The following is an 11,008-nucleotide window of genomic DNA, read 5'->3' on the forward strand; positions in this document are numbered from 1 at the left end:
GGACTGACACCAGTCAATGGCCTGTTAGGAACCAGGCTGTACAGCTGAAGGTGAGCGGAGGGTGGGTGAGTGAGCGAAGTTTCATTTGTTTTTATAGCCACTCCCCATTGCTTGCATTACCACCTGAGCTCTGCCTCCTGTCAGATCAGCAGCAGCATTAGATTCTCACACGAGCAGGAACCCTACTGTGAACTGCATGTGTGAGGGTTATAGTTTGTGTTCTCTTTATGAGAATCTGCAGAGAGATTTGCCTACACAGAGACCATCCCCAAACCATCACCTCTACAGTCCATGGAAAAATTGTCTTGCACAAAACTGGTCCCTGGTACCAAAAAGTTTGGGGACCACTGTTCTAGTAGGTAAAGAGACATGTATAGCCTACCCTTTAGTTGGCAGTTGGCTTCAAAGTTTTGCTTATAGCAAACCACCTCCTTTTTTTTTCCTTGCTGGGTTTAGTGTACTGTGTTGATGGTATCTTTCTTCTAGGGAACCTGGGATGGGAATCATGTTGAGCAGTATATTTAAGATAGGATGTCCCCAAACTGAGGGCCTATTTCTCTCTGTCTTATGTAATTTTTGGGAATAGTGGTTCAAGGATCCTACTCATTAAAGACCATGTGAACTATGAAGTCCACAGTGTGGTGGTTTATTGTCATACCAGTAAATGAGCCTGACAACATGATCATTGAGGTCAATGATGACCATTCATAAAAGATAGAGGGACTTGTGGTTGAGATGGAGACATAGGCAGACATGCTTCACCTCCTTGCACAACTACAGGAAGAATCACAACTAACCTCAAAACAAAAACACCCAGAAGTGCCAGAAAATAAAACTGTATGGAAGTCCAACAACCAAGGATTTAAAGAAGCCATATTCATCCACAGAGGTAGGAGGGGCAGAGATGGGGAGCCAGGGCACAAGAATGTAGTAGGGCATGGAGAGGTGGCAGTGGTGGTGGTGGAATTCATGGTCCCATATTCACATGTGGTGAATAAAAATCAGGAGGGATACCTTGGGAGAGAGCAATCTCAGCCCTGGTCCAGACCATGCAGTCCAGGGTTCCAGTACCAGGAAAAGTAAGCCTCATAACTTCTGGCTACAAAAACTAGTGGGGGTTGGGGTCATGGGATAAACTGCTAGTTTCTCAGGAGAGTCCATTTAAAGGGCCCACATGGACTTAGAACATATGCAAACCCACCCACACTGGGAATCACCACCAGGGAATCAGCTAGAGGGGCACCAGTCACATATGGGCAGCAAATGAAGTGACTAGAAATGGTGAGTGCTGGGCAAGCCTTCAGAAACCCAGAAGTGCCATTGTTCCCTCTCCAACGCATCATCCCCACATGGAGCCACAAATTGGCAAACCAGGTTGCTCCACCCTAGTGATTACCTAAGGCTCTGCCCAATACAATGTAACATGTTCTCTAAGATAGAGAATCAAAGCAGCTCTACCTAATACACAGAAACAAACACAGGGAGGCTGCCAAAATGAAGTGAAAAAGAAATATTGCCCAGCCCTGGCTGGTGTGGCTCAGTGGATTGACTGCTAGCCTGTGAGCGAAGGGGCCACAGGTTCAATTCCTGGTCAGGGCACATCCGTGGGTTGCTGGGCAGGTACCCAGTGGAGGGCATGCAAGAGGCAACTACACATTCATGTTTCTCTCCCTTTCATTCTCCCTCTGTCTCCTCTGTCTAAAAATAAATAAATAGAGAATTCCAGCCAAGGTGGAGACATAAGTAGAAATGCTTACCTTCCTCACACAAACAGGAGAAGGATAACAACCAATCTAAAACCAATGTACAACCACAAGTGCCAGAAAATCAGACTGCATCGAACTCTGACAACCAAGGAGTTAAATAAACATTCACCCAGACTGGTACACTGAGGCAAAGAAATATGGCCCAAATGAAGAAACAGATCAAAACTCCAGAAAAAGAGCTAAGTGATGAGGAGATTGCCAACATACTTGATATGGAGTTCAAAACACTGGTAATCAGGATGCTCACAGAACTGATTGAGCTTGGTCACAAAATGAAGGAAGAAATGAAGGCTACCCAAAGTGAAATAAAGCAAATATACAGGGAAGCAACAGTGAAGGGAAGGAAACCAGGTTTCAAATCAATGATTTGGGAAAAAAAGGGAAGAAATAAATGCCCAGCTGGAACAGAATGAAGAAATAAGAATTCAAAAAAATGAGGAGAGGCTTAGGAAACTCTTTCACAACTTTAAGTACTCTAACATCAGAATCATAGGGGTGCCAGAAGAAGAACAAGAGCAAGAAGTTGAAGACTTATTTGAACAAATAATGAAGGAAAACTTCCCTAATCTGGACAAGGAAAGGGACTTCAGGAAGTCCAAGAAGCCCAGAGTGTTCCAAAGAAATTGGACCCAAAGAGGAACACATCAAGGCACATCATCATTAAGTTACCCAAGATTAAAGATAGAGAGAAAATCTTAAAAGCAGCAGGAGGAAAGGAGAGAGTTACCTACAAAGGAGTTCCCATTAGACTATAAGCTGATTTCTAAAAAGAAATCTTGCAGGCAAGAAGGGGCTGGAAAGAAGTATTCAGAATGATGAAAAGCAAGGACCTATAACTTAGATTACTTTATCCAGCAAAGCTATTATTTAGAGTGGAAGGGCAGGTAAAGTGCTTCCCAGATAAGAAACAGCTAAAGGGGTTCATCATCATCAAACCATTATTATATGAAATGTTGAAGGGACTTATTTAAGGAATAGAATATCAAAACTATGAATATTAACATGACAACAAACACAACTATCAACAACTGAATATAAAAAATAAAAACAAAAACTAACTAAGCAAAAACTAGAACAGGAACAGAATTGTAGATATGGAGATCATTTGGAGTGTTATCAGCTGAGAGGGGGAGAATGGGTGAAAAAGTACAGGGAGTAAGAAGCATAATTGGTAGGTACAAAATAGACAGGGGGATGTTAAGAATAGTATAGGAAATGGAGAAGCCAAAAAACTTGTATGTATGATCCATGGACATGAACCAAGGTGGTGGGATTGCTGGAGGAAAGGAGGGTACCAGGTGGAGGGGGGAAAAGGGGAAAAATGGGACAACTGTAATAACATAGTCAATAAAATATACTTTTAAAATAAAAAAGAACGGTGAATACTGCAGCATTAAAAAAAGATAGAGGAATAAACGTCACTATTAAACTCACAGGATGCAATCTGGTACTGTGTGTAGACCAGAATCCCCTTCAAGGGGTGGTTTTATGCCTGACTTAGCACCTTCTTGATTTACTATGTTTGTTTTCTCCAGACTGAAGGTCAGATTCATGACAGACATGTTGGCTGTAAAGACACAGAAAATTATTCTAATGAAATTCCCATTCACCCACAAATGACCTTGCCCCATAGCCTTACTGATATCAGTGTTTTCAGGGATGATGATCTGAGCATAATCACAACGAACATGTCACCATTTTCCAGAGGGCCTACCCACATTTTTCATGGTAAAAGTAATTATTTGAATTGTAATCATGAGTCTCTCCATGATCCAATTGTGGCTTCCACTATCCTGATGTTATCATGAATAAATAACTTTGACCAGTATGCCAAACAGTTTGTGGTATATTATCAATGCTGATAATCTTGAGACAGTGATCACATCTCTCAAGGTCCCTTCCATTACAAACATAGGGGCATCTTCAGAAAGAGGAAGTGATGATGAGCCTCTAACCATCACATGAGCTTCAGATTTCTCCAAGAGAAGAAAGAGGCATGTGGACTTCACAACATGTTCAACACCAATCACATCAAGTGATTCCATTTGATGTTGGCAATATCTCACTCCTAGAAGATGGAGATGGGCTTCCCATCATTGACAAGTTTCCCTTTCTCAGTCTTCACATTACTGTTGAACTTTTCATGAGTGGGATCATACATGCAGATGACTTAGCTGAGGTAGTCATAAACAGTGACAATGTGTATTCTGCAGCAGATAAACACAGCCTGCAGACTAGATGCCCAATATGGCCAAGTTGGATTATTTTTACTTTCACTATGTGGTCTCTGCAATGTGGCTGGCACCTCCCAAAATGGTTTAGTTATGTGCTGAGTACAGAGGAACAGACAATGGACCGTATCATTTTTTTCAGTCCTCAAATATTTTTTATTTAAAGACCATATATTGCCTTCATCCATTGTATTTCAAATCACTGTACATTTACTTTTATGGAAACACTGCTTGCATTTTCAAGTACAAAAATCCCCCTAAAAATTTTTCTGGAATGTACAACTTAAATAGCAAACTTAAATAGCAACTTAATAGCAGAAGAAGTGCACCAACTTAAATAGCAAAGAAGTGCACCATAATTACTGATGCGCTACAATCATTTCTGTATTTCCCCTGTTTCTTATATAACTATCTTGTCTGATAACACACAATATAAAGAGCAGTTATGACAGACAGACATTTACATATACTTCTAAAGTCTTACTGAGAATATCCTGTTGGCAATGGATAAGTAATCATAGGCACAGCTGCAGTAGCAGAATGTGCATATACCTGTTAGTTCATGCCATTGTGCATATTTGGATCATTACTTCCATATTGCTGAGTGCTATCATAATCATTCTGGTAAGTCCCCATTCTAAAACTGGTCTCTATACCAGCAGACACAAAATTACTTCCAAAGCTTCCATTGGTGTAATTTGTAGCACTGTAAACACCATTCTGGGTTTTTGCCCCCAAATCTCTCTTAAGCAGACTAGAGAAACTTCTGCCATCACTTTTTTCTGTCCATAAATGTATTAAATCCACCACTTTTGCCCACAGAGTATTTGTCTTGATGGTCATCCTGCATGCCTTCTTTACCCCGGAATGAACTGAACCTCTGTCTTCAACCAACTGAAGCAATTTGGGATTAATTGTTTGATTGGCTTCACAAAGCACAGAGATAAAGTTTCTCACTTGCTTTATATTATTAGGTGTAAAGTAAGTGTATGCCGTGCCTGTTTTGGTACTATGAGCAGTTCTTCCAATTCAATGAATATAATCTTCTGAGGAAATATGGTAGTAGTCATAATTGATGACAAATTTCGCATCTTCCACATCTAGCCTTTTGGAGGCTATATCTGCAGCAATCAGAATAGGAGCTTTTCCATGTTTGAATTCATTTAGAACCCAGTCACATTCCTGTTGACTCTTGTCACCATGGATACCCATGAAAGGTCACCCATCTCTCCTTATTTTTCTAGTAAGTTCATCACATTTTCTACTGGTTTGAACAAAGACAATGGCTTTATTGTCTTTCTTATTCATGATCTCTTCCATCAGATGATGAAGTTTTCCACCTTTTTCTATATCATGACACACATCCACAATCTGAAGAATGTTGTGGTTTGCACTCAGTTCCAGTGCACCAATGTTTATATGAATATAGTCTTTCAGGAAATCCTCAGCAACCTGTCTTACTTCTTTTGGCCAAGTTGCACTCTACATTATGGTTTGCCTGTCAGGTCTTATCTGATACACAATCTTCCTTATTTGGGGTTCACAGCCCATGTCAAGCATACTATCTGCTTCATCAAAGGGAAGTAGGTGGTTCTTCTGAGATTTGTTTTCCCACACTCTAAAAAAAAGTCTATTAGTCTTCCAGGTGTTGCAATACAGATTTTCACACCTCTCTCCAACTCAAGTATTTGTGGTCTTTTTGGAGCACTGCCATCAATGCAAGTAGAACTCAACTGACATGCTATATAGTATTCAGCAGCTACTTGCTGCACCTGTTGGACCAGTTCCTGAGTTAGTGCCAGCACCAAGCAAATAGGCCCTTCACCTCTCTCTAGGAATGGCTGATGGTGTGGACAATAGCAAGCAGCAAATAAGACAATGTTGTTCCAGATCCAGTCTGTGCTACTCTAACCACATGAAATCCACTTACAGCAACTGGCCATCCCTGAGCTTGATAAGTGGTGGGTTTAGTAAAATTGTCTTGTACTTACACCCATGACATTTGTAGGGAAGTATGCTTCATAAAAATTCAAAGCTGGCTTTGGACAATCGTGGCCTCCACTGTAATTTCCTTGCTTCTCTTGTATGTCTCCACCTATTGTACTGTGAGCCCAGCCAAATCAGGGTGTTCTTGATCAAAATTCTTCTCAAATTTGGGAAGATCATCAACATTCCACTTCTTTTTAACTAGTTTCTTCCCAAGGTTTCCAAATTTCTTTCCTGATAGAGGCCTTACCCTACTCCCTCCAAACTGAGGTGCGCCAAACCCTCAATTGTGGCCATGGTCTTAGTCACTCAAATATCCTGACATGGCATCATTGATTTTGGTTGGCAAGAAGAGGAGAGAAGGAAAGAAGAGAGAATCAGGTGCGACAAGTCACTGAAGGTGGCTTCGGCAACAGTGAAATCTGTGGAAGCCACAGTGGTGGAGAGATGGCAATGACAGGAGCTTGAGCTGCTCACCTAGAGCCCAGTGTAAATGCATGAGGTGAACCATATCATTTTTAATGGTCATAAAACAGGTTGGGCTATGAGACTTCATTGTTCCCCAGCAGTCACCAAATTGTACACATTGAACAAAGTTGTACTTAAGGCCATCATATTTCTCCTCTGATGTCCAAGCTGTTGATTCTTAGAAAGAAATAATCACATAACCACATAGGGATACCTATCAAAGCTTGGTCTTTAGTGAATGGACCTACAACTACCCAGAAGTCTCTCCTTATCACCTTAGTCAGTAACATTCCCCATCTCTATGCTTATTACAAACTTTAACCTCTTTTTTCAGACTCCTTCTCTACCCCATTTACCCCCTACTCTTACAGAAGGTTGCTTTGCTTCCTCTATCAGCGAGATAATAGAGGCCATTTGGGAAAGGGAGAGCCCCAAACTTTCTGCCTTGAGGTAGTGACAAATACACCAACACATAGACCCATTATTTCTTCCCTTCTATCTGTGATTTGGATCTCACCCTTTCACTTATACCCTCAGATGTTCACTAGTTTTCTTCTTTTTCAAATCCTCCATTAATTATTCCACTTCCTAGTTCAGTATTTAATGATAGCCAAACCTTATTCTACTAAAAACAAACAAACAAAAAATTCTCCAAAAAGTCTTCTCCAGCTATGATACTATGCTTTCCATTATCTGACTACAGTGGGATCTCCTCAACATGTTACAACTTGTTGCAATATACCTGAAGTTACTTTAAGGTCCTCTCTTAATTGTCAAATTCAATTTACACATCTCAATCACTACCTGACTTTATTTTCTGCATTATTTGAAATTACAGTTGGCCTCTCCTTTCTACTCCAAACTTTCTTCTTTCTTGATGTCCATCACATTATTCTTTTCTGTTTTTCCCCCTTACCTTTGGGGTTATTCTTTTTCAGAATCCTTTGAAGGTTTCTCCTATTCACCCATACCTTTGAATGGCATTGTTTCCCTGGGTTCTGTTTTCAAAACTCCTCTTTTGTCATTCCACTCACTTCCCCTGGGTTAACTCATCCATGCCCATGGCTTCAATGTCCATGAATGTAAGTGCAATTTCAAAAGATAGATTATCAGCCCAAATAGCCTGAGCTGGAAGTGCATATTTACTATTGCCTACTAGACATGTCCATTGGAAATCTCAGTTTACTCCAATGAGTAAATTCAAACTCAACATATTAAAAAACTTGAATTAACTTTTCCATTTCCTTCCTCATTTATGCTAATCCTTTAACTTCTCTAACTTATTATTCACTAGCTGCTCAAGCCAGAAATATGTTTGGCATCATCAGTATATTCTTTTCTTTTGTTCTCCACATCCACCCATTTATTGACTCATGTCAATGTAATCACTAAGTAACTCACATCTCCATCCGACCTTTCCATAGTATACTTATCATTATTACTCTGAACTGGTCTGTCTGCATGTCACACCTTCTTTCAATGGTATGCTAATAGCAGATATAGTGATCTTTCTTTTTTAACTATATTTTATTGATTATGCTATTACAGTTTCCCCAATTTCCCCCCCTTATCCCCCATTCACCCTGCACCCTAACCCTCCAGTATCCCTCCTTAGTTCATGTCCATGGGTTGTACCTATAAGTTCTTTGACTTCTCAGTTTCTTATACCATTCTTAACCTCTCCCCTTCTACTTTATGCCTACCAATTATGCTCCTTATTCCCTGTGCCTCCCCCTCACTCTTCCCTTCCCCCTCTCTACTGAAAACCTTCCATGTGATCTCCATTTCTGTAATTCTGTTCCTGTTCTATTTGTTTGCTTAGGTGCAGGGTTTTTGTTTTTTTAACTTCAGTTGTTGATAGTTGTGTGTTTGTTGTCATTTTACTGTTCATAGTTTTGATCATCTTCAATTTCTTAGATAAGTCCCTTTAACATTTCATATAATAAGGGCTTGGTAATTGAACTCATTTAACTTGACCTTATCTGGGAAGCACTTTATCTGCCCTTCCATTCTAAATGATAGCTTTGTTGGATAGAGTACTCTTGGATGCAGGTCCTTGCTTTTCATGACTTCAAATACCTCTTTCCAGCCCCTTCTTGCCTGCAAGATTTCTTTTGAGAAATCAGCTGATAGTCTTATGGACACTCCTTTGTAGGTAATTCTCTCCTTTTCTCTTGCTTCTTTTAAGATTCTCTCCTCTCCTTACCTTTAATCTTGGGTAACTTGATTATGATGTGCCTTGGTGTGTTCCAGATCGGTTGGTTATCTCCTCATCGCTTAGCTTTCTTTCTGGAGTTTTGCTCTGTTCTTTCATTTGGGCCCTATTTCTTTGTCTCAGCACACCTGTTAATTTGTAAGGGGGTGGGGCCTTAGGTATTCACCAAGGCAGGGCAACCCTCCTTGCTGCGCTGCAGTGCTATCTGTGGGGGAGGGGCCAGAGAGGGAACAATACACCTCGCCTGCTCAGCTCTAGCCCCACTTTCCAGTGAACCCTCTTGTGAGACTGGGAGTTTCTCCCACCTCAGCAAGCCCCGCTGTATTCCACAGTCAGCTCTGAGTTTCAGTTTTCCATTCAGCCAGCCTCACCCACACAGTCTGTTGCCTTGCCTTGGCTTCTCCCCACCTACCCATCTTACCTGTCTGGTTGGTCTAGTTGACTATTTCTTTAATTCCTTGGTTGTCGGAGTTCCATGCAGGTTGATTTTCTGGCTCTTCTGGTTCTTTATCAATTTTAGGTTGGTTGTTATCCTCCTTTTGATTATGCAAGGAAACCAAGGTTTTCTGCCTACGCCTCCAGCTTGGCCAGAACTCCATCAGATGAAGTGATCTTTCTAAAATGATTTTCAGAAAATATGATCATACTTCTCCCTTGTTTCAAATACTTTATTGACATAATTTCCTGTGCTTCTCTAACTTTCTATCTGAAAAATTCCCAGTAGTTTGAAGCAGCTCAGTGTAAGTAGAAACTTTCTCTTTTTTAAGTTAAGAATTCAGTCATTTAGGCCTCTCTATCACATTATATTTGTGTGTATTTAAATATAAAATTATATATTGCCATAGTTCCATCAATTTAAAAAAGTACTTGGGTAAAATTTATGCTTCAAGAAGATTGGTCATGTTTATCTTAGAAATTCAAGAATTGTACTTGTACACTATCTCCTATTGGAGTTTGAGAACCTCAGGTTCTACAGGAGCAAGTTCAAACTCATTAGCAGGGTGTAAAAAGTCATCTTTGATCAAGCCCCAGTGGTTCTCAACCAAGATGAAAGGTAGTCCTTTAGGGCTGTTTATAAAATTGTATATGTGGTGGAGTGTTTTTGATTATTACAACAACTGGAGAGGGGTGGATTTCGCATTTAATGGGAAGGGTGAAGGATTATCATATATTCTTTATCTCATTTTTTACAACTTATGCATACATTATTTACTTGATTGAAAGCCTTATTACGGTACATATGATGTTTTACATAGTTGATCTCAACTTTGTGCACCCTGATGTCAGTGAGTTGTATTTAGGTTGCTATGCTTGAGATGCTGTTCAGTTGCTGTTGTTGCTGTTGGTTTTCTTTCAGGATCAAGGTGGGTACTTTCATACAAAATCTTATTTTTAATTCCTTCTCTGGCTATTCTTTCCTGAATTCTTATCTTTGCATAATTACACTTACAATGGAACTAGTTTACAAATATTGTCCAAGACCAGCCACAACAGATCCTAATGAACCATATAATACTGTTTCCCATGCACAGGGAATGTCGTTGATATCTAAAATTCCTAGGAGCTTGAAGGTCTTTCCCTTCCTGGGATCTTCAGGCTCTGGCATGTTAATGGGGACAAGTAGGCGCCTCCAACCTTGCCCTATAAAAATTCTTAAAAGAGGGAGACAATTTCACATGATAAAGAATTGTCCTGATAATACCTCCCATCTATCTCTTTAAACTCATTTGTCACTGTGTGCTTTTTTTATATTCCATCCTACAGCCATAGCCAACAATACACACTTTTTCTTTCAGGTCACAACACTTTACATCTCCAAATCTTAACAGAGGTTGCTTTGTCTGCCTGGAATATTCTGACACACCTCCTCTACTAAGCTTTTTCTAATCCCAACCCAGCACTTCTTCCAGGTAGAACTCTGCCTATCCTTTGTCACAATAATGCATGGAATTGTTACTCAGTACATATTACATGTTTATTGAAAAAATTAATGAGTTAACTCCAATTAGTAGCATCTTCTAACTAATTTATGAGTAAACATTCCTGAGTGAAAATTAGTCAGGCTCTGCCCTCATTTAGGATCATTAATGTAAGAGAAAAAGACAGGGAGTTAAGAATTAGAGAGGCTTTAAACCATCAGGCATGAGAGGCAATGGGTACATAACAGAATAAAAGGTGCTAGAAGGAGGGAAATTGTGCCTCCTTTGCTACCTGTTAATAGTTAACACTTTCCATAGATTTTTGCCATGCCCCTCATTCTCTGGCCCTTCCCTTGCAACAATTCCCATAGATTACACCTAGAAGGACTTCCATATTATCTTTTAATTTATTATTTACTCATT

The 11,008-nt window shown here is 40.0% G+C and overlaps 1 pseudogene; it reads right to left on the bottom strand.

Annotated features, from left to right (window-relative positions):
* Nucleotides 1-4,389: 4,389 nt before the first annotated feature.
* LOC114505230 lies at nucleotides 4,390-6,308 on the bottom strand (annotated as a pseudogene).
* Between the last annotated feature and the right edge of the window lie 4,700 nt (nucleotides 6,309-11,008).

The sequence above is a fragment of the Phyllostomus discolor genome, chromosome X (assembly GCF_004126475.2).
Source record: "Phyllostomus discolor isolate MPI-MPIP mPhyDis1 chromosome X, mPhyDis1.pri.v3, whole genome shotgun sequence".
In the NCBI taxonomy this organism is placed as follows: Eukaryota; Metazoa; Chordata; class Mammalia; order Chiroptera; family Phyllostomidae; genus Phyllostomus; species Phyllostomus discolor.